The sequence below is a fragment of the Talpa europaea genome, assembly GCF_964194135.1.
Source record: "Talpa europaea genome assembly, chromosome: 12".
NCBI classification, from domain to species: Eukaryota; Metazoa; Chordata; class Mammalia; order Eulipotyphla; family Talpidae; genus Talpa; species Talpa europaea.
In genome coordinates, this window is record NC_140079.1 from 99,144,611 (window position 1) to 99,165,996 (window position 21,386).

The 21,386-nt window shown below is 49.7% G+C and overlaps 1 protein-coding gene across 16 annotated transcripts in view; it reads right to left on the reverse strand.

Moving 5' to 3' along the window:
- Window positions 1-21,386, reverse strand: part of RBFOX1 (RNA binding fox-1 homolog 1) — a gene marked incomplete at both ends in the record, with an annotated part of 929,893 nt that overhangs the window by 231,501 nt on the left and 677,006 nt on the right. The window lies entirely within an intron of this gene.

A 21,386-nucleotide genomic window follows, 5' to 3' on the forward strand; every position in this document is an offset into this window, starting at 1 on the left:
TTCATTGCAAATACATGAAATTTTGCTGAGTTTCCGTTCCCATGTTGATTATGGAAATGGTCCTCTGCAGCTCGCCTCTAATTAGAAAAACACACTGCATGGAGTGTCAACAATTTTGAACATTAATAACACACCGACGATGTCCTTTTGTCTCTCAAGGCTGACACCAGCGAGCCCAGGTACACCTTGTTACAGAGGTTAAGACTTGGTTCTCCAGGTTCCACAGGAAAGATCTCCTCCCTCACCCCCTAAAGTGGGAACTTCCTATTTGGAGAAGGATCTAATTTAATATAACAGAAAAGTGAGGAGAAAAAGAGATAATTAAATCCTACTGCAGTTTAGGATAATGCCTTTCCTTCATGGCTGTGAACTTGGGAAACCCAAGCCCAGTGTCATAAAGCAGCTTACATGGGTCTGAGAGCAAATCAGAAGGATGCACCTGTTCCTTCCCTTTTGGTCTCATGCAGTTTTATTTAGTGGGAGGAAGTCAGCAAGGGTGTCAACCAATCGTCTAGATAGCTCATGTAGACTGGAGGTAACCCCGGGCCAGAACTTGCCCTCGCTCGGTGTCCTCATCTTTCAAGTGGGGGTGAGCATATGTGCCAGTTGGGTCAGAGTGAGGATGAGGCATGACCCGGTGCTCTTGCTCTGTGTTGTGACTGTGCACTGATTGGCTATTTTGAAGTGTGGTCTGATGAACCAAGGATGAATTTCAAACACCCCCTAACCTTCACACTGACACGAAGCCGCACACATACATTCAAACACCTTCATTCAACTTTGTCTTCTAGACTATTTTGGGGTACACATGATTTAAATGGAAAAAAACAAACTGAAAATAACATAACTATCCTCCAGTAGGAAAACTATGTGAAAAGAAAAGGAAGAATACAATCATTCCATGGAACTATAGATGGATAGATTCTATATTCTAGATATTATGAATATATTTCTATATTCAAATATCTATATTTTACGTTGGAAAGGTACTGATAATCTGCCCTCCCCAAGGCTGTCATGATGAAGATTTGGATGTGTGGAGATTAGGTTCCATGATGTGGTGGGACTTAAGATCATAGGGCAGAGCGAAGAACAGAGGTTGTTGTGCGATAGAAGAGATCATTTGCCGCAGTGACACTGAAGGACTCCAGCAAGTGTTGCCGTCTTGGTCATTTCTATGATAAATACACACACATACACACACACACATACAGGCAGACCAACTCTTGAGATTCGAATTTCAAGTGCAACCAACGGTGCAGAAAAATGAAACTCACTTCCCTTCAGACAAGAGCTGAAGTGTAGCTATGAGTCTTGCCTGGATGATGGAGACCTTTAAGGAATTTTACTTATCCTTCCTTGCATTGGACCCACAAAATGCTAAAACTCACAACAAAACAGCTATAAGGGAAGGCACTTCTCCTGGTAGTGGAGAAAATCTCCTTCAAGTTGACTGCATTTCTCCATACATTTTATGCCCATCACCCTTAAGCCAGGACCCTCCTCTGCTTAATGATACCCCTGCATATAGATGTTGCCCTCTGGTAGAGGTGGAGCCAGTTCGCCCAGCCCTCCTCCTGTGTGGTCTGCACGTAATGACTTCCTTCTGAAGAGCACAGCATCAAAGGGGAAAGGGACAGCTTCACAATGGAGGGATGACCAAGGCCAACATCAAGGCTGACGTATCTCATATATGTGCCTTAGAAGATATGATGACAATGACATGTCGCCTTTGTGGTCTCTCCCAACCCACAATCTCCATCTAACCTTTAGAAAAAAAAAAAAAAAAAAACATCCAACAAGCCTAAATTGAAGGGCACTCTCAAAAATACCTTATTGGTACTTCTGAAAGTCATCATGGTCATCAAAAAGAAAGGGAATCCAAGAAAGGGTCACAGACCAGAACAAGACGAGGCAATTAATGTAATATGAGATCCTGGATGGGGTCCAGGAACCAACAAAAAAAAAAGGCATTAGATAAAAAGTGAGGAAATTTGAATAAAATACGACTTTAGTTAATAATGATGCATCACTATTGGATCACTATTGGTTCATTAGTTGGAACAAATGTACCATCGCTGTGTAAGATGTTAACAAGAGGAGAATTTGGGAGCAGGTACACGGGACCTCTCCATACTATCTTTGCAATCTTTCTGTAAATCCAAACTGCTCTAAGATAAAGCACTTATTAAAAATACTAAACTTCAGAGGCTCCTGAGCTCCTCTGAAAGATGTGGTCCAGGAAGACATACTTGCCTTGCATTTTGGCCCCTTATTACCCTTATCTCCTACAACACCAAGTGGCAGGGTCTCATGTGCCTTTTAGTATCTCTAAGGTCATTTGACCTTGACCTCTACAAAAACAGCTTCCAAGAGTATTCACTGTTCACCTTCAGGACTTCTGTGACCTGCCTTTTCCATTTACAATTAACCATCTAACATGCCTGTCTCCCACATTCTCTGAACCCCTTCAGAACTGGCCTCCATTACCTTGTATTGTCTGCCACTTGGCTCATGGTACACAGGATGAGTTAGATAAGTACTCTGCAAGGCTGGCTGACTCTATCTCTGCTCTTACGGAAATGAAATTGATGGGCTCCAGACAACTCACCAAACATCTTGAGTTGGACAGACTTCACTCACATCACATGATCCCCTTAGTCCCAACACCGATGCTGCCTCCTTCATGCAATCTTTTTGTGACATCGCATCTCTCACTGCCTGTGTGTCCACTGTCACTCATTCTGCTGCCTTATAACCGACCTTTCTACCAGAGCTCAAGTTCCTAAGGACAAAGGCTGTGCCATCTTTGTACCATGAGATGGAGGGAGAAAAATATTAGCCAGAATTCCTTTTAGGGAGAATCCTGCCTGGATTGTGGGGAGTGTTGGCTGAAAGCTGGGTAGGAGTGGATCCCTACCCACCTCTGCTCCCTCCATTCCAAGTCCTCAGCGCTGGTCTGTGCTCAGCCTGGAGGACGCAAGCGCTGGACACTGCCAGGACAGGAATGTGAGACTCCTAATGAAGTCACAGGAGGACAGAGAGGAAGCAGCAAAGGTCTCCTTTGGGAATATCAGAGGCACCGCCACCTCCACTAGCCCTCATCCTCAATCCCACACCACTTGTGGAAGAATTTGGGGAACAAAGGAATTGCTGGGGGACAGAAGACCCCAATTACCCACCCCAGAAGTTGCAGAGACACCTTCTCCAGCTGGCCAAGCAGGCTATTTGAAAGAGTGGATTCTCCAGGGGTTCACAAAGCTTGATGTGAGGTTGAGCAATTCAGGGGCTGGGCTGCGCAGAGAGGACAGAAGAGCAGAAGTCCCACGGTCAGTCCATACTGCAGACGGGGTGTATGTGGGGTGGTGGACAGTCCCTGAGCAAATTCCACCCACTATCTATTTTATAAACAAATTTTGACTGGAACATAATGACATGCACTTGTCTGTTGATTTCCTTGGTGCTTTCACACTAAAACTGCTGTGTAGTGGTGGCAGAGACCAGACAGCCCCGAAGCCCCAGGAAAGCGACAATCTGGTCTTGAATGAAAACTGGATATAGACCCTGGGCTGAGACAAGGAATCTTTCTCCTTGGGAAGCAACATGCCCGAGTGTCCTGTCCTCTGACGGCCCCAGTGAGCATCTGGAGTCACTAGGTGGATTCACAGAAAGTGTTTTCCTCTGGGCCAGAGACCGTAAATGTTTCTGGAGTAAAGGCAAATGGGGTGAGCCTAATGGGTCACTTGCTGTCATCCATTTGTCCTCTATGCAGACATTTTAAGCAGAATCCCATGTTCTCCACTTCCGGGAAGCCAGCCCACCCTGAGTCACACCCCAAAAAGGACCCAGATCCAGAGACATGGACAAGCTCGCTGAGGGCCACTCGTGTGCCCCAGGAAGGCCACAGCCTGCTCTCAGCATCGCTTTTCAGTGGAAATTTCCCTGAAGCCCCACATCCAGGAGTCCTTGCAGCTGGGCCTGAGGCTTCTGTGTACCCGTCCAGCTGTTCCCTTCATGTCTTCTGCTCCTGGCTGGTGCAGGAAGGCAGGCGAGGACTCCAGGGGGCACAGGCTTTCTGTAGGTGGGATCCACTGGTGAGGTCTCAGAGAAGACCTGGGAACTTTGTCCACTGGGAACAAACTGTGTAGAGTGTGAACTGGTTGGTGCTGGAAAGGCCTCTCCAATGGCTGCTCACTCACTTATCAATGAAGAGTTCCGCATGGGGGTCCTCCCTGGTGGTGCAGGGGTTTAGTCTCATCGCTATCAAGCTATCCCAGCCACTGTGGCCTGAGTTCAATCCCTGGCCAGGGAGCTACCCACATGGCACAGCAGACCTCTCCTGTCTCCCACTGCTCCCCTCAGCAGTGGATTTCAGTAGATCTGCTTGTTCTGCTCCCCACTCTGTCTCTGGTGAATCCTCTCACCCCTGCACCTCTGGCCTACACCCCAGTTCTTATATGCATAAATAAATAAAATAAATCTAAAAAAAAAAAAACACAACAGTTAAAGCATCCATCATCCAGCCAATTTCTATGGAGCACCTACCCTTGTAAAGAATCACAGCAGCAGCTGGGACAAAACCACGATAACAAAGCAACCAGGTGAGTGTAACCAGGGCCCAGGCCCCCAAGAGTTTTAGGTGAGCAGTCCTGGAACAACATTGTTTTGTTTCACTAACATTGAAATGGGGAAAAAGACACGAATTTCTGCCAGGACGAATGTGTGGGGGTGCAGTTCTCAGGACGTTCTCTCCTGCCCTCTAGTTACCCCAATCCAAAGGGCTGTGTTCAGAATATTGAACAGGGGATGCCAGCGACGCATCACTCACCCCGCCGTCCTCCAGCCCCCTCCTGGTTTGCTCCCCACTTTCACCCACTCCTGATCCTCCCCCGGCAGTGTGGAAGCCCCGCGGGGTAAGAGGGTGAGATAAACCTTCCTCCCTCCGGACTGAAGTTAGGCTGTGTCAGCCACCACGCTGAGCTGTCACCTGCGTGTGACGGAGGCAGTGTCTGGTTATCGCTGCTGCTACAGCCGCTGTCATTATTGTTATTGTTGCCACTATTATGACCCCGATGTCCATTAGAAAGGTACGTGAGGCTGAGTCTCAGAGAAGGTGAATCACTCCCGGTCCAAAAAACCTCATCTATGGTTGCACGAAATGTCAGATATTGGTCACCTGACTCAAGTGCTTACCTTGATCACTAGGTAACATTCCTATTTATTCTACAAGACTGTTACAGTGTAATAACCATGTGCTGTTTCTGGAGAACCAGAAAGAGTTAAAGGAATCCCTGACTTCAAGGAGAAAGACACAGACACTCAGCACCCAGCATGACGCGCTCAGCACACAGGTCTTTACAAGGAGCTCGGCTACTCAAACCCACAGGGTGCAAGAAACTCCGCCGGGACCTCCCGGGAGGGGCAACTGTTTAGCATCGACTTAACAGAAGGGTAAGAAGTTTCCAGGTGAGAAAAACTGGATGGAGGAACATTCTGGAATGTAAAGACACTTTTGATGGGGGTGGGTGTCCCTGGTATGGACACAGTTAAACAGCTTGGATGGGGCGGGGTGGTCAGACTAGAGGAGCAGGCGTGGCCAGATGATAAAGGGTCTGGAAGTCAGTTAAGGATCTGGAACTTTCTCCTGAAGGTAATGGGGAGCCATCCATGGTGTGAAGCAGGGAGGTCGGAGGTACATTGCGTACTTAGAAGCCACATCATCCCACTTCCCTTAGGATCCCAGGGTGCGGTTCTTGGACCAGCAGCATCAGCCTCTTGGAGGACCTTGTCAGAAAGCAGATTCTCTGGGTCCACCCCAGAGCCATTGAATCAGAACTCAGAGGTTTCAGCGAGTCCCCAGGGGAGGCCAATACACACTCCAGCATGGAGCCGTCCATATCCCCTAGGGCCTCACCGTGGAACTAACCCCCACTGGCCTCACTGGCCTCACCCTGCTCCCCTCTGCAGCGTCGCTTGCAGTCCCTGCTCCATAGTAGCTCCCAGCCCGAGCTAGGGTCCTGAGGACTGTACTGTCACCTTCTGGGTGTCAAGCCCCAGTGCTGTCCAGCCCAGTGTCCACTCTTTTTCTCTCTGCTGGTCTCTGCTTTGGGTTTGTAGACCAACTCAGTCCTCCCTTTCTTGGTTTCCCCAGCTGCCCGGGGAGCAGCATACCTGATAACTGAGCTGCTGGGCCCAGAAAACTATCATTAGCTAAGTGCCGGCTAATGCATCCAGAGGTGGTGAGTTAATGGGAAAACGGCCAGATTCGGTAGCCTGTGCCGGCATGACCTAGGGCGCCGTGTTAAGTGGCGACTGGTAACTCCCCTCTAATCACCTCTCGTTAGCTGCAACTATAGGCAAATTGCTAGCACGGATTAAGTGGAGAGACTATGCCAGGATCACTGTCAAGCAGAAAAAAGACTCAATTTGTAGAGCAATCACCGCCCTGTAATCACTTCCTTCAGAGAGCACTGCGGCTGTGTTAGCCTCTGGAAGGTGTGGCCCCTGCCTGTGACCGTGGGCTGAGAGCTGAGAGCCCCACACTGGCTTTCTCTCCAGCTTCCTGAAGGGACGAGCCCCTCACTGGGGATGTCTCACTATTAGTAATACTTGGATGGGTCTCGCCGACCCCCTAGGACCAGGTCTCCGTGCAACAAATGAACTTGCTTGAACCTGTGAGCCCAGCAACCCAGCAGGGTGAGTTTCTGGAAACAGAAAGGAGAATCTGGGAGCAAGCTTCATAGGGGGAAGAAAGATGCATTTCGTTTATCACTGTTTGCATAATGTCCGTGTAAAATGGAAACCAATTAGCAAGGCGGTATTTTAAGAACTGTTACACAACAGTGGAAGAAACCACTGCTGAACGCACCAAGTATTCCCCAGTTCCAGGGGGTGTTTCTTAAAAGGTGGGGCCTCTGTATTTCCAAACACGTGGCGCGCTAGCCCAGGTAAGGGAGAGCTTCTTCCCAGGGCTGATTGAGTCACTGTCTTCACACATTTGTCTAGCGAAGTTTGGGGGCAGAACAAGGGGGAGGAAGCTGTGAGTCCCCGAAGACTCTTCTCTGGAACTTGGAAACAAAGAAAGCGCCAGGAATGAGCTGATCTTTCAAGTGCAGTTTGATTCCTTCCGATAGAAAGGTTATTTTAAGCCCTTCAAAAAAGGGTTCCCTTTTCTGAAATTCCCCAACTGGAAAGAGGTCTGGAGGAAGTTTTCCACCACGTGATTCACTGGAAGGCTGTCCTGAGGCTATGGAAGGACAGTCAGGGGTAGGCGAGGGGTAGGTGAACAGCCAGCTCAGATCCACTCAGCAAATCTTACCTCCCCCTTGCCTGTTTACAAAAAGGCAGAGTGAAAAAACAAACAAAACTTACCCCCTCTCATTAAAGCTACGCTTTGAATCTGCATGTTCTAAATGAAGCATTAAGCCACGCTGGAATTTCCTCATGCTACAGCAAAAATGCACTTCAAAATCAACTTACAAATTTTTCTCTACATGTCCAAATAATCATTTCCCACCAGTACAAGTCTTTCCCTAAAATAATAATAATAAAATAACAATAATAATAATAATAATAATAATAATAATATAAATCAGCACTTGCCAGAGACAGCACATGAGATTTGCTTCTTTAAAAATCTCCCTTTTTATCTTTCAAAATATTATAATGGAAGGTTTGTATTTTAAAAAGTACCACCTGCAGGTCAAATATTCTTGGTGCCCAAACCTCTAAGCCTGCCTTTAAGTCTGGGGCTTGAGCTGTCCTGATTCCTTTCCAGTTTTTACCTGTCTAATGTATCATCTGCCAAGATATTATCTATTCATTTTTGGGGGGAGGCCACAATTGAAGAACAATTAATTGGAAGCGCAAGGTGGTAATCAAGTTGCCCCAACTGGTGCTGTTTTGGGGGTGGGTGTGCTTTTTAGTTTGTTTTTCTGTTTTAGGGTGATATTGTGGCCTAAGCTGTCAAAGTTGAAAAGCCCCTGGCTGGCCGTTGTGCTTTTCTCTTCTTTCCTAAGCAGGTGCTGAGTAATAGGTGAAATAAACACAAGGTTAGATTTACCCTGGGGGCTGGCAAATGAAATGGGGGTGGGGGCAACTGACTGTCTTTCCAGGCATCTGACAAGTGATAAAACAAGAGCGAGGCCATCAGGCCCCCCATGTCATTCACAGACTCTCTCTCATGCAGACTCTCTGGTCATGCAAACATCATGACCAAAGCCGGCTGCACAGCTAGAGTTGTATCACTCTTTTCCCTTGAAATTCACTACTTAAGAAGCTCCAAATGCTTTCACACACTCTCTCTCTCTCTCTCACACACACACACACAAGATCAGAATAAAGCAAAGGAATAATCAGCATGGAAGATTTTTTCTCCCACTTCATGCTGAAGTTATATAAGTAAAGAGACCCCATTAATGCATTAATGTCAGCTGCCTGGAGTTCTCCATCCTATTACTGCTCAGAGGCTTCAGGTAATCTCCACAAAGGGAGGGCTTCCTGAGATTAAAACACAAGGTTCTCTTTAGAAAAATGGACACGCCGGATGGAGACTGCTCGTGTAAAAACGCACATATCCCTTCCCCCATCTTTCTGCTACTGAATCTGGCTGATTTCCAGGACGGGAGAGGTTCAGAGTAGAGGAAGGCAACCGTGCAGCTCAGGCGAGGCAAGATCCGCAGGGCTGTGCAAGATGGAACTTGGAGCGTGAGGCGGCCTCTTATACCAGCAGCTGGACACATGAGCAGGTCAGCCAATCACAACCCGCAAGTCCCCAACCACACACATCACGGACAGCCCAGGCCAGTGAGCAGGGAACACCCCCTTCCAACAGTGCAAAGGTAAGGCTGGCAAATCGGGGGGCACAGGAGCTTGGGTGCAAGGTATCCCCAACTCACTTCCCCAATCTCCCCCCATTACTCCGTTGCACAATTCTGCTGTCAGTTGAAACGCCGGCACCCCAAATATCTTTTACTACGACAGCTGTGCAATTACCTGTCATTATTTTGCCCCTTTTTTTTCCTCTTTTGCAATGTGCATTCTTTGTGTCTAGAACTGGTGAGAAGAGATGTAATTAGTGAACTAAAGAGAAACCACGTTTCTCCATGCAGCGGTAGCTGGGGTGGGGGGTGCAGTTACTTTGGGATCGGGTCCTGCTTTGGGGGTCACTTCTATCGGAAGACCAAGGCTGGACTTACAACACAGCAGGATGCAAGGACTCAAACTCCCTGGGGTCTATATTCCCATATTCTCTCTCTCTCTCTCTTTCTCTCGCTCTCTCTCACACAAACCCAATGGGAAGAGGTAAACTCACCCCAGGAGTGGCCGGCACGAGGTTGGGTGGCCAGATGTCAGTGTGAAGTGCTAGTGGTTAGCTCCATGGGTGGAAATGTGGGCCAGAGGAGAGAAAAGGAGGGATGGAGACGCTTGGCAAAAAGCAAAAAGAAAAAAGGCAGAAGTAAAAGCATCAGGAATATGTGCACAGGGGAAAAAAAAAATAAGGCAAAGGGGACAGAAAATTAATAATCCAACAGGCAGGTTCCCTGCGTGTTATTAATCACACAGCCTCGCGGAGCTGCAGAGGCTGGCGCCGCACATGCAAGGGGAGGGCCCGGGTGCCATTGGCCGCCTCTCTGCACCCGGGCGCGCCGCAGCCAATCGGCCCTGCGCCTGGAGGGGCACCGGAGCCAGCTGCAGCTACAAACCCCTGGAAGATGAAAAATCGTGCTCTGTGGGTGAGGCACTGCTCCGTCCGGTTAATGCACTATAAACTTTATTTGAGCTGACTTCTCATTTGATCCCCCAGTGACGAGGTCAGGGTGCGCAAGCAATTCCACCCCAAATCATGCCATAATCGAATTGCTGCCTATTTCCCGAACCTATAATGAAAAAGGCAACCGAAATAATGCAGGTAATGTTGGCGGCCTCCCTTGCCTGTCGGACATTATTACCTCCGATTGCTCGCCGCCATTCCCCGCTCCTCTAACAATGAATATATTTCACAGCTCACTTGCTCGCCTGTGTGGGTGGCACGGCGCAGACACCTACATGATATGAAAGGAAATCTAAAACAATAGGCTGTTTCTGAGCGCCGTGCCTAACAGCCTGCTGGTGGGAGAGGCGGTTTTATCAAAGTCTCTCTCTCTCCCTCTCTCTCTCTCTCTCTTGCACACTCGTGCCCATGCACGTGTCCAAGCGCACACACGCAGCAACCTGGCGGGGTCCAGAGTCCCAGACTCAGCTAAAGCAACTCCATTTTTCTTTGTCTATTTAAGTCCCAGCTTTATCACCTGCAGCATAATAAGCGAGAGTGGGTTCCTTTATCACTCAGATGCTCTGAAGGTTTTTATTCTGTTTTCTTCCTCGGAATAAAATGGGACAGATATGGCTGTAGGGACTGGACTGGAGATAAAATAACGTGTGCACACGAGTCGCCTGGAATGCCTTCTAAGGGCTCGTTTTCCCTTTCCTAAAGCTCTGAAAAATCAACACTATTTGCATGTCCTTAAAAAGTGCAATTCAGCTTCCGCCATGTTTGGCTTCTCGGAAAAATGCTGAGAGCAGCACAATTCACTGGTCCAGACTCAGAGCCAGAAGGAGCCCTCCGCTGCTCCTGGGTGTCTGCAGGACTGACCGCCGGGGCAGGCATCTCCAGGCAGCAGGGAAAGGTCCAGCCTGACCTTTTATTTCGCCAACTTCTAGGTTCGGTTCACTCAGAGCTGTGCCTTTGGGATCGTCAGTCATCAGACACCTGCCGAAGAGAACCTGGCCGTGCCTCGGAGGTGCTGCTGTGGCCACGCACCCATCGCTAAACACTTGGGCCTGGGTAACCTTGGGAATGTGTGTATTGATGGACTTGTGAGTATGGACAGCCACGAATGCCAAAGCAGGCATTCAGCTGGCGAAGGGGTATGTTACAGATGCCTCTAGTTCAAGAATCCTCTGCAGGGAACACTTAGATAAGACAGGAACACTTAGCATCCAAGAGCAATATTTGCTGAAGCTTCAGTTACAACACAGATTCTATCTACTCTCTGTCTGCCTGTCTATCTATCTATCTATCTATCTATCTATCTATCTATCTATCTATCTATCATCTATCTATCATCTGTCAATTATCTATGTATCTATCTTCTATCATCTCTCTACTTATCTATCAGCTATCTGTCAATTATCTATCTATCTATCTATCTATCTATCTATCTATCTATCTATCTATCATCTATCTTACCTCTCCTTTCCCTTTCATTTTCTCTGCTTCTTTTTGGAGTACAGGAACCACCATCCCCCCATTTTCACTACACGCATTTATTTCCTGGTCTAAAGAATCACGTTCCCTACCTTGGCTCTCAACCCCTAATGAAAACCAGGCTACAGAAGCTCGAGACTGGAGAGAGGGAAAGGCCAGGCTAGAAGGGCCTGTGTGCTCCAGGAGGCCTCAAGCCCTCCCCTTCCACATGCGTCCACACAGACGAAGGACCAGCCCATATTTAAAAATGAGACCCAGAGCTACAAGGGTGCACGCTGGCACCGAGACAAAGACTAATTCTTTAAAATACTCTGCACTATGGGCTATAGAGAACAGATCTTAGAAGAAGGAAAGAAAAAAAATGATCAATATAAAGAAAGAAATGGCCAAGATATAATTGAAGTCATACATTCGTACATGACTTCTGCTATCCGTCCAATTACTGCTATTTATCAAAGAATAGACAACATTGAACCGGGCAGCATGAAAAACAAATTTTACTAAGTCAGAGAGAAAAAAAAAATCATCAGAAAGAGAAGAGGAAAAAAGATACAAATAATAAATAATTCAATATTCTCAAGGAAAGCTCTTGGAGAAACGGCCTGGTTGATTCAAACATCAGACATGGGTCTGACAAGAGATGTATCGATTTAGACAATTCTATCATCATTATTTCAACCGGAACCCTTCACAAAAGCTGCTCTTTTTGCTCCTGTTTTTATTGCTGTAACTACCAACCTCCTCCTTATACCTCGATCTCTTTGTACCGGTATTCATGACAGCTTAAATCCTAAGCCCATCCATCAGATGGTAAACAGATTCCAGGTCTCATGCTTGGCGGGGAAAAGGCCTCACTTCCTTACAATCTACCGGGAAGGGAGTGTGTTCACAATTGGCTGAGGATTTCCGCGCGGCATGGACTAGGTCGGTGCCCATCTGCATGATTACCCAGGCAGGATATTTAGATTCCAGGGAGAGCCTATATCCAAAGCAAATATTACCCACATCTAACAAAGAGTTGCCAAACGTTGAACAGAAAGGCTGACAACAAACGAACCCTCATTTGTTAACTTCCTAGGCTGTGAAAAAAGACACACTGACAACAAATATCGGCGATGATTTTGTTCTGCCCAAACTGGGTTCCAAAACTGTACTTGTTCTTCCAATCAAAACAATAAAAAAAAAAAACCCAAAAAACAGACCCTTTTAGGTCAATGCAGATTGCTCAAATCCAGCGGTATAATTAGTGGAGGAAGAAAACACCTCCATTAGACATCTGCAAAAGGCAGAACTATGTCTTCTGTTCGATGTGTTAATTACAACCAGATAGAAGGTGCCACAGAAAATTAACAGTCTCGCAGAGGAGCGAGAGGTAAACAGACAAAACAGGAGCTGCTGGCAGGTCGGGAGAGCAAGTCAATTTTGAAGAAAGATAAAAGAACTGTCATGCAGGGGACGGCCGGGGAGAGGGGAGAGGGCACTGGGCCTGTTATCACCAGTTAATTAGGCAGGAGGTCCAGCCTGCACACGGCGGCACTCGCCACGGTAATCAGATATATTATTCAAATGCGCAGGGAAACAAAGGCCGTGCGGGCCTGACAGTGAAGTCGGCCCACTCCGAGGTGCCCCGTGCACGGAGCCAAGGATCCCCCCGATTCTGCTCCCCTGACTTGGGCAAACAGGGAGGTTTCCTTAAATTCACCTGGGAAAATGGGGGGTGGGTGGGGTGACTCTAGAAATTCACCCCCTCAAGTCAAGGTTTGGACCATGGAAGGGCAGCTGGGGGGCAGGGTGTTTGCTAGTACGGGGCGGGCGGCTCCCGGTTAGGCTTGGATGCAGGATCCATGACACCGAGCGGGTCTGCTGGGGGCTCGGGAAGTCTCCACAGCCCCACTCACGGGGAGAGGAGAGAAGGAAAGAGCTCTGCAGGGAGCAGCTGAGGTCCTCATCACCGCTTCTGGAGTCCAAGAGGAAGGGGGGGAACCTCCCCCAGATCTGGGCTCAGACTCACAGGATCGACCTCACCCTGGACGCCCGTGATCTCGGCCGGGCGAAGGCCTTCTCGGCGTCAGGCGCAGAATCAGGGACGTGGACACTGGCTCACATCCAGACCCGCAGCGATCACCTCCGCCGATGAAGGGCTTGGGGATACTCCAGGACACGGCGAGTCAAGACGGTCACTGTGCAAGCTTTGGGGGGGCCAAGACAAGCCCCCTGAGCCAGCCATGCATGAAGCCCCGTCCCCAGACGCCACGTCATCCTTCTGGAATACTCTAGAACAGCTGAGGCAGCCTCTGCTCCTGCTGAAACTTTTTAACCAGCATGGGGCATGGAGGCCTCTGATGTGGACATCACAGATGACCGCGGTAGCCGGTCCCTCCCGGCCCAAGGTGGCTGAGGTCCCGTCCCCCAGGTGGACTTGGGGGAGGGGAGTGGGTGCAGGGGGAAGGATACAAGGGCAGTGGGAGGATGAGACGTGAGCTGAGAGCCGCACAGAACCCCTGTGCCAGGACCCGGAGCCCGTCCTCGTGTGAGGAGAGTCGGGGGGGGCAGCTATGTGCTGGGTCCCTTGGGTAGCCAGTTCCAGCACATCTGCACGTGGCGGGGTTGGGACATGACAGAGGGACTGAAAGGGGCCAAGCAGCCAAGTGGACTCCAATTCCCATCCCTAGACTGCGTAGCCAGGCACCTGCAGAGACGGGGTTCACATGCAAGTGGCCCCCCGTGTTTGCATACAGCATTCTCCAAATGATAGAACTGCAGAGCTGGGGCCAGGATAGTGGGGGCTGCCAGGACAGAGCCAGGGACCCCAGGGCAGAACCGTCCTGGCAATGCCATGGTGACTCCGTAGGCTGCCTACAATGGGCAGTCCCAGAGAGGGGAGCGCAGGGGCACAGCTGGAGAACCCCAAGAAGGTGGGTGGGGAGCGTCATGCCAGTTGCCTGAGGGTGACACTGTCTTGTAGCCACATTACCATGAATGGTTCTGACATCATCTCTTCACGGGGCTTCTTACAAGTCCATGGGAAGGGGCAATTAGCTCCAAAATTTTAAAAAAATATATAAGAATAAGCCATAGGGAAAGTGCATGCTTTGGAGCCAGGCACCGGACTCTCGCGGCCCCGACCTGCCCAGCACAAGTCCGGGACAGGATCCTTTGGTCAGGCCCATTTTTCTGCCATCCTTCTGAGGGCTGGAGTGGGGGGAACTGAGACGGTCAGCACCACGAGCTTGGAGCACCCCCGGCTCTCGGGGTTGACAGGTGTTAGCTCTTCCTTTGAATGTCAGCCTCGCTCCATCACGCCCTGTGTCCACATACGTGCAGATAAATAAAAACGCGTCTCCAGCCTGAGCTGCCTCTACTCAGAGATGAAAGTGCATCTGTGATTTTCAGCGTGGGGGGGACAGGGGGCAGGACACACAGTATGGTGGGCCTTTGGCATAAAGGGACAAGAAGGTGGTCCCGAGGATCACCTGTGTCTTCCCCAACCCGCAAGCTTCGTCGGCTTATGATCCCCCAACCTGGTCTGCAGGACCACGGTGTAGACCCCAGGCTCCCTGCACCCCGTCCTCCCTGACTCCCAGGCATTCAGTCACATCTGCTAAGAGGCACCAAGGGCAACACCAGGGAATCAAAGTCTCTACTCTGATCAAATCAGTGGGACACGGATCAATAGGGAGCTCTGGAGTGTCCGTAAGCTCGGGGGCGACAGATTCCCGGCACGGCCTAACCTGCGGGCGAGGGAAGAGAGCTGGGGGGAGAAACAATATCTGTTTCCTTGGCACAGAGATTTCCTTTTATTGAGTCTGTCACTTCCCATTTCAGTTAACAAACTGTTGACTGGAGCTCATCGTTGGGCAAATATTACAGCTCTGTGGAATACAAAGTGGGAGCGCATGTTTCCGATTGGGGGTTTAACAAGGAAGAGGGGCCGCGAGACAGGGAGAAGCTGGAGACCCCGCAGGCCGGACGGCAGGCGCGCTCTGCAGGGACAAAGCTCAGGAAGGGAGAGCGAAGAAAGGCTGATTTTTGTTTTGTGTTTTTTTCTCGCTGATGCCACTGCTGGCCCGAGGTTCACAGCGAGCACGGGAGGGTCAACGCGCGTTATCATGGCAAATCCACAAAATGGTCAGTTGTCTTTTCCCCATGGGGAGGATGCTGAGTTTGGAATTGAATAACCATGGAAAGAAGGGCCTGGGAAGAATTTCTTTAATGCACTTTTCTTCTTTTCTTATTTTCTTCACTTTCGGTTCCTGAAAATGTGACATGGTCATCGCCAGGTGCTGGGGAGGGGGAATCATGGGCTTGACTCACCTTCTTGGGATCCATCTGGTACTCCCTGGCCGGGTGGGGCATTAAAGAGAGAAACCAGGGAATGCAGCACTAGGAGGGCCTTGTATTCGTGGCACTGTTAGAGATGCTCAGCTAGGTGTGGTCAGGTTAGCAGATCACCCAAGACACAGACTCAGATCAGGGTTGGGTCTAAGCCCAGTGTGGACGCCAAGGCCTGTGGGAGGCCCACAGCACGATCCTGGCTGCCTGTCAAGGTCACATCTTATTTATGAGAAATTCATCACCTTGGTCATCACGATCCTCAAACGTACTGGCTCTGAGCACTGCCTGTGTCTGCATTCTGACCCAGAACCCCCAATGGTTACACAGTGAAAAAATACCTATTCCTCCCGGAAAGTTTCTATAACTGTCCATTTTATATAAACCGGACACCATACACCAGTCAGCAGGACTCGACATAGGCCCCCCAAGAGATTCATCTGAGAAGACTTTCAAATCCAGAACAGCCAGACCCACTCCCAGGGGATCCACACGTGTGGCCGGGATAGTGAACCACTGGGCACAGCAATATAATAAATTTGAAAAAGAGTGACAAGCTGTTTCTGTACGCAGATTAGGACTATCTAGTTGGTACCAAGATGGGCAGTAGAAATGAATAAAATTTGACTTTCCATGTGGGTGAAGCTATAGGGTGTCCCGGGAAGAATAATCCATGTCCACTGGTTACCTGCCCATGTGCCTGCTGTCTGCAACGTGGGCTGGTCAGGCTCCCTGCAGAGGGGCCCGTGAGAGCAGAAACAAGAGTCATGGAGTATGCAACAGTGTGCTCAGGACGGCGGAACCTCAACAAAATTTGTGGATTTGGTTGGGAAATCAAAGTTTTCTATAAAAAAAAAAAAAAAAAAAAACTGCAGGCATTAAAGATAACTACGACCAGTGCAGAGAACCAGGTTTCAATCAGGGTTCTGTGTTTTCTCCCTTCATTCAGTCTTTTCTCTAGTATCATCTCAGAAAGACCTCTGACCACCTCATCGCTACCTTCTTACATTGCTCTTCCTCCCCCTTGCCATCCCTCAGGGACCAGGTCATTCATGTCCTTCCGTGTGTTCCGCACATCAGTTCTGGGGGGTTGGGGTCTCTGCTTTGTTCTGCAACCCCACCAGGCACAGGGAAGTCCACCTGAAACACTTATGGAACAAGATGGTCACAGATGGAGGATCACCTGTAAGCTTCCTAAATTGGGGTGACCTCATTGGCTTATTAAATGTGGAGCCTCTTCCCCTCTTCCCCAGACATGATGACCAGGCTCTGCAGGGGCATGGCCTGGGGTTCAGCATTTCCACGAGCTCTGCAGGTGATTCTGATGGACGCCAGCATCAGTCTGGTGCATTTGCTGCAATGCACCAGGCTCCGTGCACAATTCATCACCGCCACGCTGAAGAGGTGGCCACTCCCCCACTTTATAGCACAGCAGCCAAGCTCAAGGGCTCACAAGATATGCCTGAGGCCACCCATCTAATAAATAATGGTGCTGACCCTGGAATCCCAGATCTACAGTTAGAAAGAAATATACTTTCGTTAAGTGGTGTCCTTCTCAAGCCAAATGTTCCCTGTTTTCTATTAAATCCTCTCTGCTTGTGAATTCCACATCTACTTCATTAATATTTGCTTGAGATATTAGGTAACCAGGGCGTGGGGGGTCACAAGTGCAAATGTGAGGGTGCCAGAGGACCTATGGAGGCACATAAGATGGCAGAGGGACCATAGGGGTCTGCATGTGTGGCCTCCTGGCTAATAGCATGGACATCACCTGGGATCTCACGAGAAAAGCTAATTCCGCTTGCCCCACACATACTCACTGAGTCCAGGGTGCTGGGGTGGGTCCGGTCACCTGGGTTTGAGCAAGCCCTGAAGGGAAGGGTGAGGACATTGCAGGCAGGTGAGAGTTCTGGCAGGGGGTGGGGTGGGGTGCCGGGTGGAGGGCGAGGAGTGCCAGGTCTGGGAGGGGATCCAGATGGGGTGGGAGTGTTATATTGAAGGAATGATTTGAGGGTAAGGGTTTGTGTTGAGCAATAAGAAACGACTGCAGGCTTTTGAGCAAAGCAGTGATGGAAAGTGGTCCAACAGTGCTTCCTGGAAAAACTGGCACCAAAGCAGGGCTTTGTAATTAAGGAGGCTGATGAACTAAGTGTTGGTTTTTTTCTATAGCTATTTTTCAAAGAAAAGGATTCCAAGACTAAATAAGATAAGGAAAACCACAGTGAAAACCAATCACACAAATCTGTTGATATTTGCTGTGGATTTTCCCGACCCTTTCACTGCCTGATACACACTGTACAAATCTAAAATAGAATGTTGTGCATTACTATAGGAGAGACACTTCTTCACAGGAAACTGAGAAAAAAACATCGGTTACTCTCTGTTTTGGCCGTGTGCTTCTGGTTTTCCCCTTTTGAAGATCCCCTTTTCATTTTAGGAAGGTTCTAGGTTTTTGAGAGCTTCACCGCTCACACCAAGCTCCCAGGATGAGCCTCGCACAGCTAATGAGTGAGCGCGAGCGTGATTCACGAAGGGTCCCCAGTTTTCATGGATGTCCCTGTGGGGTTCAGAACTCCACCTCCCCTTTGCTATCAGCCTGAGGCTCCTCTGGAAGGTGACAACCTCTAGAGTCCTTGATGTTGATCATCTGGGGTGCACTGGGCAGACATTGTGTGGGACGTCCCTCACCTGGGCTGGGCTGCTTTTGTTTCTTTCTGATTATAAGAGTGAGATGAAGCTTCTGGGCAGGAAAACCACTGTGACAACATTCTTAGACTTACTGTCTTCCCAGGTTCAGCCTCTTGCTAATATCACTGGGGTTTTATTTTCTCTTTTAAAAATGGGATGACATTTCTAGAAGGCAGGATTCACATGGAAATCCCATAAATTATCAGAAGGACTAATGTGGAGTGTGACACACTGATGAGGGTGCTGCCTCACGCATCCCCTCAGGGCAAAGCAGTGTGGAGGGCAAATGGCAACTGAATGGCAACTAGCCGGAGACTAGGTGGTGAGAGGCTCCCTGGGGCTTCCCCCCATAATAAGGGACACTTGCATACAAATTAAGCCCTTTCCCCCCCAACACTGAGAGGATGCAGGACCCTCTGTGGAAAGGAGAGGCATCTGTCTGAAGCTGAAGCTGTTATCCAGCATGGCATGGGGCTGGCAGCCTACCCTGGAGAATTAATCTTCTGGGTTTAAATCCCAGCTTTGCTACTGAGTGGCCTCAGACAGTCATGCCCGCAGGCTCTGGGTTCTCATTTCTCTAGTGGGGTCAGGACAGTCCCTCCAAAGGACAGTTGTGTGGCCCAACAGGCTAAAGTCTACACTGCACTTACAGCATCTTCCCTGGAAGCCACTCCATGCAGATCAGTTATTTGTGCAACTATAAGGTTGAGCCACATGAAAGTGATGGTTAAGTAGGTAAGTGATTACACGGACCGGCCACTTCCTGTCACTCCTTCGATTGCTCTCACCATCATCAAAGACTCAGTTGAAGATGGAGCTTTAACACTCACAGCAGAGCCTGGGATCAGAGCTGTCACCTGTACCCCGGCCCTCTCCCAGGCCCCTCGACTGGGAGGGGGTAGCGCTCGCCTCTCCTCAATGCCGACCTCCGGGAATAGACCTCAACGTTGTGACAACATCTCCCCATTTCCACTCCTGTTGCTTGGCCCATGCTCTACCAAAGCCACGGGACTAAAGAGAGAGATTTCCCAGCGCCTGACCCTCAGCCAGGAACACCCAGGAGCAAAGAATGAATGAAACAAGAAGTTGCATGACTTTTTCTAGAAAATAGAACTTTCAATGAATTGGGGAAGAGGAGGTCAGGGAAGCAGCCAGAGCTGGAAGACCAGGCCCGCTGTGACTGGGCTACATTCGCTGGCCCGTGGCTCATCACCAAGACCACCCAGACGGAGGTAACGCGTGGATGACACACATGAGCGTATTCAGCACACACACGCATCCTGCTTGGGACGGTGTGAAGTGATGGAAACAGGAAACCATAGGTGATGTCTCTTCAAGGGGGCTGTGTGCAGAAAGCACCGTGTGTTGCTCCCTCTGTTCCCTGCATTCTGTGACAAGGGGGAACGAGGAAGCAATGCCCTTCTCCCAGCACTAAAAATAAATACTTGCGTTGTATTCTGTTGCCTTCGCAATGAATAAAACAGGCAGGCGGGTTTATAATATCAATTCGCAGGGCTCTTTCTGCTCCAGTGAACTGTTACTGAACGGTTCAGAACAAAGCTACAGGCAGATTGGACAAAGCTCTTCTAACAGGGCTGACATTAGGCTCAGGCTGATAAGACCACATCAGAGAGACGCGTGTCTCCAGGCCCTGTGATCACGGCGGCGGCGACCGAGAGGCTCTCCGAGGCCGGGATCCTGATCACAGCCCTGGTTCTGCTGATCCGCACCAGCCGCAGCGAGGTGCAGCCTTATCAGGCGGGGCTGGAGGGGCTCAGGGCCACCTTGCCTTGGCAGGGCATTTAGACGTTAATGAGAGCCCAGCCCAGGAGGGAGGAGGGGCAGAACTGGGGTGGGGGGTGCAGAAGGAAAAGAATAAAAAGTTCATCGGAGAGGACGGGCGGTGATTTAATGGCACGATGCTGATACTTCCCCAGTCCCTCCGGAAACCCCAGATCCGCAACAGAGGATCAAGCAGAGGCACGATGTGGGGTTTAGCCACCTTCCTGGCCTCCGCCAACCAGATGCCACAGGAGGCCCCTTCCCATGGGGACAACTTAAAAACCTCTACACATGTCATCCGAAGTCCTGAGGAAGGGAGGTCAGATCCCCTTGGGAATCAGTGGTTCCGGAGCAGAAACCTGCTCCAGGGAGATAGCAACCTTGATGCTGCGCCTCGCTGCAGAGCAGGCCTGATTAAACAAGACCATCGGGTTAGTTATCAGCGACCTGGATCTCAGCACCCGGTGCGGTAGAAGGGCAGCCTGGAGAGGGAGCACCGGGAATCCCTTACATCTTCTCAGCAGATCCAACAAGCAGATGGTTGTGATTTAAGTATATTTATGGGTCGTTTTGGAGATGCACTGTCCACTCCCAATCATCGCCACGCAGTGACGGCTGCCAACCAGTGACGGCTGCGTTCCACGTCCCGCAGAAGACGCATTTTAACTTTTTTTTTTTTAATTTCAAAATGAATATAGTCACTGTACTAAAATTTCCTCTGCTTTACTATCATGTACAAGTCACCACCGTGAAGTATAATTTATCTCACTAAACAAAACCGGGGGAACCAAATTAGTTTGAGATCCTGGGGCCTCCCCGGTGGCACAGCGGTTGAGCGCTGGGTTGCGAAGCTGCCCGCAGCCTCTGCAGCGCCGGTTCGATCCCCGGCTGCTCCCCGGCCACCGGAGGAGGGTCCCACATGGCGCGCAGACCTCTCCTGCCGCCCGCTGCTCCCCTCAGCAGTGTACTTCGGTCCTTCTGCCTGCTCTGCTCCCCGCTCTGGCTCTGGTGAATTCTCTCACCCTCCCGCGCTTCTGACTGTACCCGGTGCTTGTATAAATAAATAAATAAATATTAAAGGACAAAAAAAAAAAGAGATGTGAGCATTAAAAAAAAAAAAAAGTCAAATTAGTTTGAGATCCTGTCGCCGTTGACTGGAGACCTGGTGCACACCTGCACCCTGTGTCCTTCCTGGGATGATGCTATGGATACTGTCACCCCAGCGATGCCAATGGCCAGACACCCAGGTCTCCAGGGTGGGGGATGCTATGGGTGCCAGACTCCCTGTGCTCTGGCTAAGGGGGTTACCAACACCCAGTTAACCCATGCTTGTTTC